General features: G+C 47.1%; 1 long non-coding RNA gene across 1 annotated transcript; it reads left to right on the top strand.

Annotated features, from left to right (window-relative positions):
- Positions 1-763: 763 nt before the first annotated feature.
- LOC132248825 (uncharacterized) lies at positions 764-13,219 on the top strand. Its single transcript, XR_009460260.1, has 5 exons — positions 764-839; positions 4,549-4,703; positions 10,153-10,321; positions 12,197-12,286; positions 13,031-13,219. It is a non-coding gene; the product is annotated as an uncharacterized LOC132248825 (long non-coding RNA).
- Positions 13,220-13,489: the final 270 nt, after the last annotated feature.

Genomic DNA, 13,489 nt, shown 5'->3' with positions numbered 1-13,489 from the left:
AAAATGGAACAATTTCATTCTGACCTGTACAGCTTATCTTTACATAATGTAAATGCCTAATTTGAAGAACTTCTCACTTTTAAAATGGTTTCAAAGTAATTTTAAAATATGAGGACCAGTCAGAAAGTGATGTCTCCTATTTTTCTTTCTCAGCAAATATTATTGGAAAAAAAAACCTTGCCTGTTAGTGCTAAACATGCAGCTATGGACTGAGGATGGGGCAGCGCAGTCCATTCAAATGATGCCGTTGTCTCTGCGGTGTGCAAACTGTAGTGTGGGTGAGCACTGCCACGCAGAAGCAGCGCCTCGGGCCTGTCTCCCTTGGGACACATTACAACGGGCTCGCGTGCAGTTTTCAGCTTCAAGTGGAGGCTCCTGTGCTTGGACAGAATTTTTTCTCCCTGGCTGCTACTGGTTTGCTTTGAAGGGAAAAATTAGGAAGCAATACTTTCTAACTGAACCTCATTTTTACCTTTTAAAACGTCCTTTGTTGACTCCTGCGGCCTTGCAGCTTCCAGTACTGTTACTGCACCCCTGAAGAAGTATGATTGCCCCTGACGGGGGGATCTTTAACCAGTAGGGACTCTAGATTTGAAGACCTTGGGTATGAGAAGACAAATTTTCAGGGAAGAAGAACAAGAAAAAGTTCTTTTTGTAGGTAAAACAAGTATTTTTCTTTACTGAGTTATGCTGTGAAATCCATGCCAACTGCAGATTGTAGTAGCATTCAATATTTTGTAATGCGTTTTCTCGACAGAGGCAGACACTATCGAGGCACGCTAGGACTGGCGACACAGGGAACCGTATGCAACACAGACGCCTCAACATCTATTATTAGGGTAAGAAAAGAGTATCTTGCAATACATCGTGTAATACCAGATAGTTTCAAATCGTTTCTGCAGTAAGGCTGCACCGGTGTGGTGCAATGTGGTGGGGCACTTGGGTTTTACTAATTTTTTAGTTGTATCAAATGCATGGCCAGTTGAGATGCTTTAACCTTATTCCTGATCTTGGGAACTTAACAGTTTTGGTTCCTCAGCTTTTTATTTAATCCACTGTGACAAGCCATAGGAGGAAAGGAAGGAAAATGGCAATGAAACCCTGCTTGCTGATGACGTGGCGCTGGAGGGGACCAGGCCACGGGTCAGATGCCCAGCTGGAAACACTGAAAAGGGCTAGCTGAATGAGATCAGGGAGGCAGAGGGAACTTGATGAGGCTGGAGAGCCTTGGTAGCCTGGAGGAAGGCACCGTCTGTGTTACAGCCTGGAGGGAGAAAGGCGAGTACTGTTTATTAGCCTGGAGAGGGAAGAGGGACGTTTTTCTGTTTGACTTCCTTTGCTGAGAAGGCTTCAAATAAAGGACCTGGCTTGCAAGTGAAAAAGAAGTGTGGCTGCTCAAGTGAGATGAGCTGATAGAAAGGACTACAGCTCCCAGCGTTGAGTGTCTTCATAACAGACTCAGTTGTGCAGGGAAAAACCCGGTTCTGGTTTCGGAGGTCTTGTAGAGGAAGTAGTAACACGTGAGTACGTCTCGGCCGTGTGGGACAAGGACATGAACGGTGGATAATGCCTCCGATTCCTGGCCTGGCTGTGAGGAAGATGATGGTGTTGTTGGCTCTGACAAATTAAGTTGAGGAGAGACTGAGGGAAAAAAAAGAAGTTCAGTTTTGGCTTCATTAACTGAGTTAAATAAAGTAGTCAAACTTATTATAAGTTGGCCCAAGTTGGGAGACTAGATTTGAAGGGTTGTTGACTGTAACCATGCTGATCTAAGGCCACAGGCAGACAAAGTTGTTTGGGTGGATGTCATATCTTTTATTAGACCAACTCAATTGATAGCTTAAGATATCACATCTATCCAAAGAAACTTGTCTGTCTAGATTTGAAGGCCCGTTCTGTTATAGGGGTAAAAACCTATCCCAGATTGTATGCTTCGTGTGTCCACAGCTGGCACTTGTAAGGCTATTGTTTCGAGTCCACACCTTGCAGGTCTCATGCTGGTGAGTCTACCTGACACGTACACCTCCTCCCAAATTTTCCTACAGTATACTAGTGTTCTCCATTGCAGATGTCAGATGATTGGAAATTTTCTGAGCCAAGAGTGTTCTCAAAAATGGTTGTTCATTAAACCCAAAGTTTCATTTTAAAACGTCAAGGATTTCTGTGATATCTTTTGTTGGACCACTGCATAGTTGACAGACCTGTTGGACAAGCCTTTGGTCATCGAGGCTAGGGACAGAAGTTACACATAAACCAGTATAAGTGATTGGAAACCAGTTCAAATCTTTAACATAACAGAAGTTCAGTGCATATAAACTGCTTTCAAAATGGCCAAAACCAGTTTAAGATCAACCTGGATGGATGTAATATCAGACTTATTTACGTTAAATTGGTTTATTGAACTTCTCTCCCAGTTCCCCCCAAAATTCAAGTTAACTTACATCCCCACCCCTGCACCCCCTACCCCCCAGGGTGAGGGGGCTAGCCTTGTGCAGGCTGTCTGCTCCAGCCAGGCAGGGAAACATGCTCTAGCTTCCCCCAGTTTCTGGCCTGAGCCACTGCAGACATACGGCTGCATTTCCAGAATCAAAAGTGAACGTCTGTTCACTTGCTTATTGGTTCAGTCCAGTCTGCGAAGGTTGAATTGATTCTGTCTTGGGGTTTTTGACCGTCTTCTCTTAGCCCAAGTGCCCGTCCTCAGGTCGCATTTTAAACCTGTCCAGTTTGGCACAGTCTGGATGAATGCATAGCAACCCTGTCTGGATTTCGCAGATGAGGCCTGACCAGCTCTGAGGAGAGAGGCACGAGCACCTCCAGGGTCTTGTCCCTAATTCTTCTATTGATGCATCCCTAAAATGCAGGTGCCCTAAAATGCTTGTGCCTTTTGTGCAGCTACATCACACTGCAGACACATTTGAGTCTGGGATCTACCAAGACTCCCAGATCCTTCTCTGCAGTGCTGCCATCCAGCAGGTGTCACCCATTTTGCATTTGTGTTTTTGATTCTTGTTCCCAAGTTGCAGTATCTTGCACTTGTCTGCCCTGAATTTCATTCGGTTAGCTCCAGCACAGATTTCCAATCTTTCAAGAGCCTTCTGAATTGCATTCCCTCACATCCTCCAATGTGTCCACAGTCCTTCGCAGTGTAGTGTCACCTGCAAACTTGCTCAGGAAGCTTCCTGTGCCAGCGTCCCAACCATTAGCAAACATGTTGAACAGCACCAGGCCCAGGACAGACCCCGTTGGACTCCCCGTGAAACCTCCTGCCATTCTGACAGGGATCTGTTGATAATTTCCCTTTGCTTTTGGCTGCTGAGCTAGCTGTCTATTCACTTACTAGTAGCTCTGTGCAGCCCACGTTTCTCCAATTTATTTATGGTCCTGCAGGACCTTGTCGAAAACCTTGCTGAAGTCCAGGTGCACTATATCCACAGCATTTTCTTCATCTACCCAAGTTGGTACTTTGTCAGAGGAGTTCAAGTTTGTTTGCCTTGACACTAGGTCCCTGAGCAGGTGTGAAGTTCCCAACTCTGGAAAGATGCACTTGATGGCTTTTGCCTGGAAATGCAAGCTCTGGATACTGCCTGGTCCCAGGTCGAGAAGCAGATGCATTTGTTGGGTGTTCCTGAAAACGAAGCGCTCTGACCCCTTCCGTGCAGGGGCTGCCCATAGTAGTGAAGCTCACAGAGTGCTCAATATTACTGCGTGTCTGCTGCATGCAGGGAGTGTGTGTGGCGTATATGGAGGTGATGGCATAACAGCTCAAACAAGTCTTACTCTTGTATATTGTGGGTAGAGGGGCACGGGGTCTGGGGTTTGTGGGGATTGTGTGTGTGTGTGTGCGTGGATGTGGGTGGGTGGGTATGGGGGTTTTGTGGGGGGGGTGTGTTGCTGCTGAGTCTGGGCACGATGTGTCAGGACTGTGCAGTACAGGTCCCCGCTGGTACCATGGGGCTGGGGCCAGTGGCAGCGACAGCTGGAAGGAGCTGCCGCCACAAGCTGGGCTGCCTAGAAAGACAGTGCAGCTGCGGAGCTGCCCAGCCGTGCTGCATGCCCAGGGGTGGCAGGACGTGCCATAGCTGGACTGTGCCTGAGCCAGGCAGGACGGAGGGACCTGCCACAGGCCAGACAAAGACCTGCTGTGGGCCCCAACAGGCCGTATTTCACCCACCCCTGGTCTAATGTCTCTCCTGACTGTACAGTTGGTCCAATAAAAGATATCACCAGAAAAAGGCCCTCTTTTCACCAGCGACAGATACAGGACTGTGGAAAGAGGAGGTTTGGTGTTGTCTGCAAACTTGCTCAGGAGGCTACTCGTGCCAAGAGACGTCCTAGGACACCACTAAAGAATTAATCCTTCTCTGTGCAAGTTCTCCCGTGGGATTCTGTAATTACTCAAACTGGCCACTTGCACACGCAGCCCTCATGTTTGCTGTGGAAATCATACTTACATATTTTTAGAGCTGAGCTCTCCCAGAGACTTTCTGAGTCAATGTGCAATTATTTCCAAGTGCTTTTCATCTTTGTGTTTTGTCTCCCTGTGTACAGTTCAGCAATAATGAGAACGTATATAATGCAGCTGGTTCTGCTCATGAGCTTGGCCACGCTCTCATTTTTGGACATGATGATGAAGCCGGCAATGTAGCCAGATTCTGCCGATGCCCTGGCTGCAAAGAAAGATGCATTATGAGATCAAAACTCTCGTGAGTAACGCTAAGTTTGAATGTACCCCTTTTTTTCATTCTCTTTTGATACAATAATGCTGGAGAATCCTGGTTGAGAATCGCTGCCCTAATCATTTGGCAGGCTGTATTCCTTGCAGCACTCAGCCACTCACCCCCCTTCACACTGCCTCTCCTCTTTTGTCAGTAGCAGTGATCACCAATACCAGTACAGTTGGTGAAAGGACAGCGGAGTTGGCATTAATACAAATATTAATCAAGACCAGTTCCTCAACTGATGTTTGGGAACTCTAGCAGTAATCTGCTTCCAGCCCGACATTTCTCCTTTCAATGCTGCACCTTAACATTGCCTCTTTTTCTGTGCCCTGCTCCTGCCAAGGTTGTTCAGATATGCTACAGAGATCCCAGGCAGCGGGCCACAGTCCCTGCTACAAAGGGAGGCAAAACCCTGCAGTCCATACCAGCCTGACAAGGGGGAAATTCCTGACCCCAAATGTGGCAATGGGTCTGATCCTGAAAGGACGGGCAAAAGCCTCTAGTCAGAAACCTCCAGGTTTAAGACCCAGTCAAAATCCCCAGCTTGGGCTGCAGCCAACAGCCAGTGCTTCAGAGGAAGCTGAAGAAAATCCTCCTGACACATGTAGCAGCAGGAGGGGGGAAACTTCCTTCCTGGCCCTATGTGGCAGCCAGGAAAGCCCAGCAGCTTGGGAAATACCCATAGCAGAACATGGGAATAGCTATGCTTAGATCCTCCCTGACCAATACTTACCTGGCCTCCCCTCGAGCACCTCCAGGGATGGAGAGTCCTGAACTTGTCTCGGGGTCTGGTCCACTGCCTCATTGGAAAGAAGCTTTTCCTGAGATCCAGTCTAAACCTTTGCACCAATTCAAGCCACTGGTCCACGTCCCATCTTGACCCCTCTTGAAGTGCCTTTTCGGCAAGATGAAAATGCTTAGCTCCTTAATCCTCTTCTTGTATGATTTGCTTTCCAAGCCCTTTGATCTTCTTTGTCGCCTGCCTCCGGGCCCTCTCTAACTTCTCCACCTCCTTTTAAAACTGCGGAGCCCAGAACAGCACGTGCTATTCCAAGTAAGGCCTAACCAGTGCTGAGTAGAGAAGCCTAACTATCGCTATCAGTCCCCATGTCTTGCACCTACTGCTTCCCTTGATGTGTCCAAAAAACACATTGGTCTTTTGTGCAGCTGCATCCCACCGCAGACTCGTATTGAGTCTCTGATCTACCAGGACTCCCCAGTCCTTCTCCTGAGTGCTGCCATCCAGCTAGGTGTCAACTTCTGATTGGTATTTTGGATTCTTCTCCCCGAGGTGCAGCACCTTGCATTTGTCTGCACTGAACTTCATCCTGCCCGTTCCAGCTCCGCTTTCCAATCTGGTGAGATCCTCCTGAATCGGGCTTCCCTCCTCCAATACTTCATAGTCCTTCCCGGTGTTGCGTTGTCTGCAGGTTTGCTCAAGACGCTGTCTATGCCAGTATTCACATGATCACCGAACACATTGGACAGCACCAGAGCCAGCACAGATGCCAGTGGGACTTCACTCAAAACCCTCTGCCCCTCTGACATGGATCTGTTGATGATTGCCCGTTGGTTGTGGCTGTTGAGCCGGTTGTCTAGCAGTCCTGTCCAGCCTGCGGTTCTCCAGTGTGTTTGTGGGAAGGTCACGCGGGACTTGGTTAAAAGCCTTATTGAAGTCCAGCTTCACACTATCCACTACATCCCCTTCATCCACCCAAGTAGTTACTATATTTACCTGAGTCCAAGACAAATATGAATTTAAGACAAGTCCCAGTTCGATTCTAGACATGGGACATTTCTAAATTGGTTATAATTTTCCATGTACGGCACCTGACTATTGGAGCTTTATCTTAAATTTCTTCCTCCGCTCCCCATTGCTGGTGTGAGGAAAGTCAGGCATGCGGGGGGAGTGGGGCAGGCAGCAGGAGAGTCAAGTGGCTTGACCCTTGCTCCCTGCTACTTGTTCCCCCCAACTTGCCCCCACCCGCCACCTGCCACCCATGCCTGCATACCCTGCCCCTGCCCCTTCAGTGCCCGTCTTCCTTAGCACTTGCTCCCCGCATGCCTGCTCCCCGCATGCCCCCCACATCGTCTTTAATCCCTCCCCCCAGCGCCTGAGGCTCCAGCTTCAGGGCACATCATCACTTCAGCCCAGCTCCTCAGCGGCAGCTCTGGGGCCAGGGCCAGGGCCAGAGCCAGAGCTACCACTGCTGGGTGGCTGGGCTGGGGCTGAAGTGCCACCGTGCTCCTTCCCCCGGGGCCAGACCAGACGTGGAGCTGCAAAGTGGAGTGGTGGCAGGTGGGGGTGCAGCGGCTGCAAGGAGCAGGGAGGGGGCTGCTGTGGCTCCGACTCTGCCCCCCACCCCCAGCTAGTGCTCAACTCCAAGATGAGGGGCTTTCCCCCGTGTTAAATGAGGTAAAAAAGACCTGATCTTGGATTTGAGTAAGCACAGTACTTTGTCAAAGAAAGAACTCAAGTTTGTTTTTACTGAAGTCCAGATCGATGAGAGACCTGCTTCATTTCCTTTGTCTACAAGTGAGTGAAATCTTTGTCCCAGTTTTCATTTATCACCATGCTTTGAATTATTTCTTGCTTTCAAAATTTGTTCTGTAGTCATACTGTTAAACTGATGCAAACACGCCTGTTGTTGCTCCGAGAGCGTTTCCCCTATATTAAATACAGGGTGAACATGTGCTGTTCTCCAGTCATCTTGGGCCGCTCCGGACTAGGTCTGTGAATAGTCTTACTTCCAGACCTGTGATGCCACACTCCGCTTCTTTGAAAACTGTGGGATGGGAGTTATCTGGTTTCCCCCAAAAGAGACTGCTCCCTTCGTACCCATCCTGGCTGCACCGATTCCCACGTCCACAACCTCAGTCTCTTTAGTGCTAATTGCCATATCTTGATGACTGAAGCAAAGTACTCATTGAGCTTTTGGCTCAGCCCCAGAGATCTTTAATCTCGGCTCTATCCTCAGCACCCCCCAGTAGCCACAGTACTTCTTTCCTTTCTCTAGTGTTTACATGACTAGAGGACCTTTCGTTCTTTAGCTTCATTACCCGCTAAAAGGTCTAACTCAGCTTGACTTTTGGAAGTTTTCATTTGGTCTGTACATCCTCACTTGAAGACATAGCTTCCTTTTTGATCCCTTTTTCTCCATTCCTTTGAGGGTCTGCTTACATTCAGTACCCTTCCTGAGATGATCGTTCACCCAAGATTGGAGCAGCTTTTGCACCTTTAATTTAAGGAAATTCTAGCCCCTTGCACACTCAACTCTCTGAGGTACACAGTCCTCGTGTCTCTATTGACTTGTTCCCCTTAATCTATTTATATTTTCCCTTATGAAATGTAGACCCTCACTTATTTATTGACAAGCTGTGCTATCTTTAATATACAATCCTGTCACGCTGTCTTTACCTTCCTGCTTCTATCTTTCCTGAACAGGGTACGTCCTTCAAGCCCAGTTTCACAGTCAGGACCGCTATCGCATATTGTTTCCATATTCCCTGTGTGCCCAGTTTTATGTCCTCTACTAATACTTTGGTTTCCTTCTTTTTGTTTTCCAGGCTGTTTGCATGAGGATATTAAATAACCGAGAGGGCAGACACACAAAATAATTGAACCATTCAAAAATGCCACTGACACGGAAGAGAACTGCACGCAGTTTTTAAAATGTGGGCACAGTATGACTTTGTATAATGGCACGATGATGTTCTCTGTTTCATTTTCAATTTCCTCCTTAATGATGCCCAACATTTTATTGGCTTGTTTGGTCATCATTGCAAGCTGAACTATATACAATCTCACCGAGGTGTCTTTCTTGAGTCGTCATAAGCTAGTCTCTTTCCAAGGTCTCTCTCCTGAGTCATGAGCTAGTTCAGAATCCAGGTTTGTGCACGTAGGCTATGGACAGACGTTCAAAAAGCCTGAGCCTGAATTGATTCAATCTTTGCAGGTTAGTTCATCCTGGCTATGCCAAACCGGTTTGCACCGTACAGACACCCCCTCTAGACTGAAGAAAGGCAGACATATGCCTACAGTGGCTCAGGCTAGAAGCCAGGGGGCACTAAAGTAGCCCTCCCTTCCCTTCCAGAGTGTTGAACTGAGTGGGGTGTGGTCAGGAGTGTCTGAAAGCTCCAACGAGGGAGGGGCTCCCCCCCACAGGGTGGGGTTCCCTCCCTCCTCCAGCTGCTCCTGACCAGCGAGGGTGTCAGCAGGGAGTTGCACCGCATTTAGTTACACAGCTGGGAGTTACACAGGGAGCTGATAGCATTTAGCATCCCATCAAGAAAACAAAAGCCTCTCTTTAGTTCAAGCTCTTATTAGACAACTTTTTCCAAGCAAGGAATGGAGGGCTGTTACCAGCTACCTGTTGATTAGCTCCAAAAAGCCCTAAGGGGACACAGTCTTGTCTGCCTTTGTCCTGTCTTTCTAACACGGACACCTTTCAGCATTAGCTAGCATACCACATGCTGGCTACGGTCCGTGCTGTGGGAGAGGGGAGTGGGGAATCCCTGCTGGAGCAGGGAGCGGGGAGCAGGGGCACAGGGAAGCCAGGCAGACACTGCTAAGCCTGCAGTCCCTGTCAGAGCGAGCACCAGTGAGGTAGGGGGGCGGGGCCAGCCCTGCTTTCTGGAGCAGAGAGCCCTGCCCAAGACTGCAAAGCATCTGGGATGCTGGGGGACTCTGGTTTAACTTAAACCAGGACGGAGTCCAGAACAGACATTGTATAAACTGGTTTGAGCCAAATCAGCTAAGTCTGAGACTACATTCAACCAGGTTTATCACAAGCCAGTTTCAGCCATTTTCAAACTGGTTTATGTGCACTGAACATCTGTTCTGTTACAGGTTGAAACAGTTTTTGATCGCTTATACTGGTTTATGTGTAATGTCTGCCCCTAGCCCCTAGATGAAGTTATTTTGCCCCAGGTGCATTACCTTGCACATATCAACATTAAAGTTCATCTGCCATTTCTTTGCCCACTCCGTTAGCCTGGTGAGATTTTTCTGCAGCTCCTCTCCATCAGCTTGAGTCTCAATTACCCAGAATAATTTGGTATCCTCTGCAAACTTGGGGAGCTTTCACTGCACACCCTCATTTCCAGGTCATCAATTAAAATGTTGAACAAATTGGGCCCAGCACAGATCCCTGCAGGCCAGTGCAGCAACTGTTTTCCTTAACTCTAATTGACTTCTACCAGCTTGTCTTTTGCTCTGCCTCGTCCTTACTGTGACCTGCTTCCCTGGTTCTCCATCCCTGTTTAAGGAGGTCTGCCCTCCATATCCTTTTGTTCAGTAGGGATCTATATTTCTTGAGTTGTCTGATTACAGTCTTCATGGGAAGTAATGTGTTTGTTGCTTATTGCTCGCTGGCTCACTTGGTTGTTTTACGTACTTTATATCATTGTTCCTAATGAATATACTTTATTCCAGAGAGTGCACAGAGTTCAGTAACTGCTCTGCTGCTGACTTCTATGACAGGTTGATGATGGGAAAATTAAATTGTCTACTTAACATGCCACCTGTAGCTACACTCACATATAATCAGTGTGGGAATGGTCTCTTGGAAGAAGACGAAGAATGCGATTGTGGTAGAGATAAGGTTAGTACATTAGGACTTTGCTTTGCCAGCTTTGTTGCAGTAACATTATTAAGTCCTTGGTTTTCTTTCAAGTTCAGAAATATTGTCTAAGAGATAGAGCGTGCTCACTTAAGGAATACACACAGTCCTAAATCTGCCAGCTCCACAGCTCTCCTTTGAAATGAATAGAAGTCAGACACCTAAAATATCCCTTTCTTTTTATTTCCAATATATAAACTTGAATACACAGAGGATTATGGGGGCACAAAATCAATCCCGTCTTTCAGAGCTCTACAGGAACCTTTCATAGCAGAATCTGTTCAGTTATACCAGGAGCAGATTGCATTTGAGCTGGATGTAGTAAACTTATATCTTGTCTGCGTACTGTATGGAAATACCTGAGACCTCAGGGCCATTTTTAACTGCTGGGTGGCAGCTCCATATGTTTTAGACCGAGTTGTCCAGCAAACTGAAATGACTGTAGTTTGCATTAACAAAAGTGTGTGATTGGAACAAGGGGAATGGTCTCCTGTGAGGGGCACTACAAACCAGATGCGACGGCATCAGACTGAAAGAAATCACCTGCGTCTGGTCTTGACTCGGTTCCTGCCCTGCTGAGTCCCTGATCTCATCGCAAATGTGAGTTAGCAGTGTGATGCTATTCGCAAAGAAAGCACAGGCAGTTGGGCCAGCCTTCAAATAAGTATTATTGGCAAGATACAGGAGATGCTAGCAGCACCCTGCACAGCTCTGCTTAGGCATCAACCTCTGAGAGGGCTAAGAGAAAGGAAAGGGAAGCAGCAGAGATGACGAGGAGCTGGAACACAAGCTTTACAAGGAAAGGTTGAGACAGAGAGATGCATATGGGCAGGAGGAAAGAGGACACGACAGCAGTTTCACGTATTTGAATGGCTCCTTAAAGAAAAGTTTGAACTACTGTTCTTTGTTGGCAGGCAGGGTTTAGCCAGCAGCCAGGTTTAGATTACATCTCAGGAAAAAACCCACCCTTCCAAACTATAAGAAGCGTGGACAATGGACTGAGCTACCGAGAGAAGGCATGAGGTATAAAAATCTAAAAAGGTACCTCTCCAGGAAGGTTTAGCAGTAGTTTGTCTTGTGTCTGTGTTGGACTAGCTGACCCTTGCACTTTCCACGTGTAAAATTCATCCTTTGGCAGTTCCTTTCCACAGTAGCTTACGGTCTGTGAATGAGAGGGGCTCTTTAGCACTGCATATCTAGTGTAAGTAGCAAAATGGTGATATTTCTGAAGATTGTCTAATGCTTTCTATGAGAAATTTCTGTTTACAAGTGCTTTAAATTTTGGACAAACTAAGATCTGTGCCACGATTCCCCAAGTTATTTATCAGCCGTAACTTGAAATCTCACGTGATATCGACTGAGAGGATTCTTCTTCTGTTAAATTTTTGAAAAAGAAGTAGTTTTGCTAATGTAAGAGACTTTTCAGACTATCAGCTTTCCTGTATTGTGGGATTGAGGGGTTCGGGAAGTCAACAAGTGGGACAGCTCTGCAGAAAGAGGAGAGTCGTTCAGTGGCCAGTGAATATCCACGTAGATCTGATGAACTTCTACGTGGCAGAAAGTCAGCAGGTGTTGCTAATGTCCTTTCTGGTCTTGAACCGCTGAGCCCTTGCCGAGCTGTCCTGTGTGTGCGCTCAGCCCTGACTGAGTCTCACGTGGTTTCCAAGTGACTCCAGCCATCTTGCAGGGCTCGCAATTACAACCCAAGCTGTTCCTCAATGGACTGAAGAAATGATATTAGGACACGGCATTACTTCAGTGACTATTAAATGAAATAAAGCCTGGCAATGCCACCTTCTCTGAAGGACAGCCCACATGATGTAGTTAATGAGACGGTATCGTGTTGTGTGCTTACAGGTATGCCGTGACAATGGCTGTTGCCAGTCCAATTGTACGCTTGCGCCAGGAGTCACTTGTGTGTCAGGACATTGCTGCACAAAATGCCAGGTAATACATTGCATAAAATATTTCTAGTAGGCTGCATATTTTAAGCTCAATTAAATATTAAATCGTTTTTGTTTGGTTGGTTAGTTGGTTGCTTTAGCATAGTGCTATGAAATGTATTTTCTGTCTTGGGAAAATAAAGTTGTAGGCCTACTAATCCTGTGTAGAGATGTCTGGCACGTTTCTCATGGTTAGCTAAAAAAGCTGTAGCCCTGCAACAAACCACTGGTAAAATGTTACTGCTCCCAATGGAAGCAAAGAAAGGAGTGAAGAAATGTGGTGGAGCATACAGAGAATAAGCATACGATCATGAACCAGATGCCCAGACTCATGAATCTGGCGTTAAAATCATACTATTTTCAAAGATGACTTATCTGCCTTGTGATTGTGAGACACTGGGGAGAAAACAGTTGCCTGTTAGTGCCCAGGGCACAAATAGGCATGGGCACACATGACCATTCGACCTGAAATGCATGAATTCAAACATGAACTGTGCTAGTGGCTGCTCTGAGCCCCACTGTCCCCTTCTGAATGCTGGGCTGGCGAGATGCCGTCCATCACTTCGGTTCCCTCTGCAGTTAGTGGGCTGCCTGCTTGTGAATGCAGGCTGACTTTTTCCTTTACCTCGAGTGTTTCTGGGTACCCCCAAAATAAATCCATTTTACAACGATAGACTTCTTTGTGTGAGAAGCTTGCTGAAAGTAATCTTATTCATCCTTGTGCTTGGTTTGCCTGTTTCCCCCCCAGTTTGATCTTGCAGGAAAGTTGTGTAGAGATATCGGTGATGAGTGTGATCTGCCAGAATATTGCAGCGGCGCGTCACATCTGTGCCCAGAGGACGTGTTTAGACAAGACGGAAGTGCGTGTGGGAAAAGTGACATCTGCTTCCAAGGGAAATGCAATAACCATGACAGACAGTGCAAAGCTATATTTGGTGAAGGCAAGATATCTTAACCTTTTCCTTCAACCACTTTTTTTCACAATTCATATGCTTTCTTGTGTGGAATTAGTAACCTCCCATTGCCAGGGTGCATGGCGCTCATGCATGAGCCCACTCCTGCTGGAAGCCAGGTCCAGAAATAATGGGCAGAAGCTTTCTAATTTCCAGTCAAAGTATATTCCTGGTTCATTGATACCTGTGTGCTCTTCTGCCAACATGATATTTTGGCTTAAAAACCTCCGATTCCTTGCTGTTTATCCCCCTCC

The sequence above is a fragment of the Alligator mississippiensis genome, chromosome 1, assembly GCF_030867095.1.
Source record: "Alligator mississippiensis isolate rAllMis1 chromosome 1, rAllMis1, whole genome shotgun sequence".
Classification (NCBI taxonomy): domain Eukaryota; kingdom Metazoa; phylum Chordata; order Crocodylia; family Alligatoridae; genus Alligator; species Alligator mississippiensis.
This window is presented reverse-complemented; position numbering and strand designations above follow the sequence as displayed.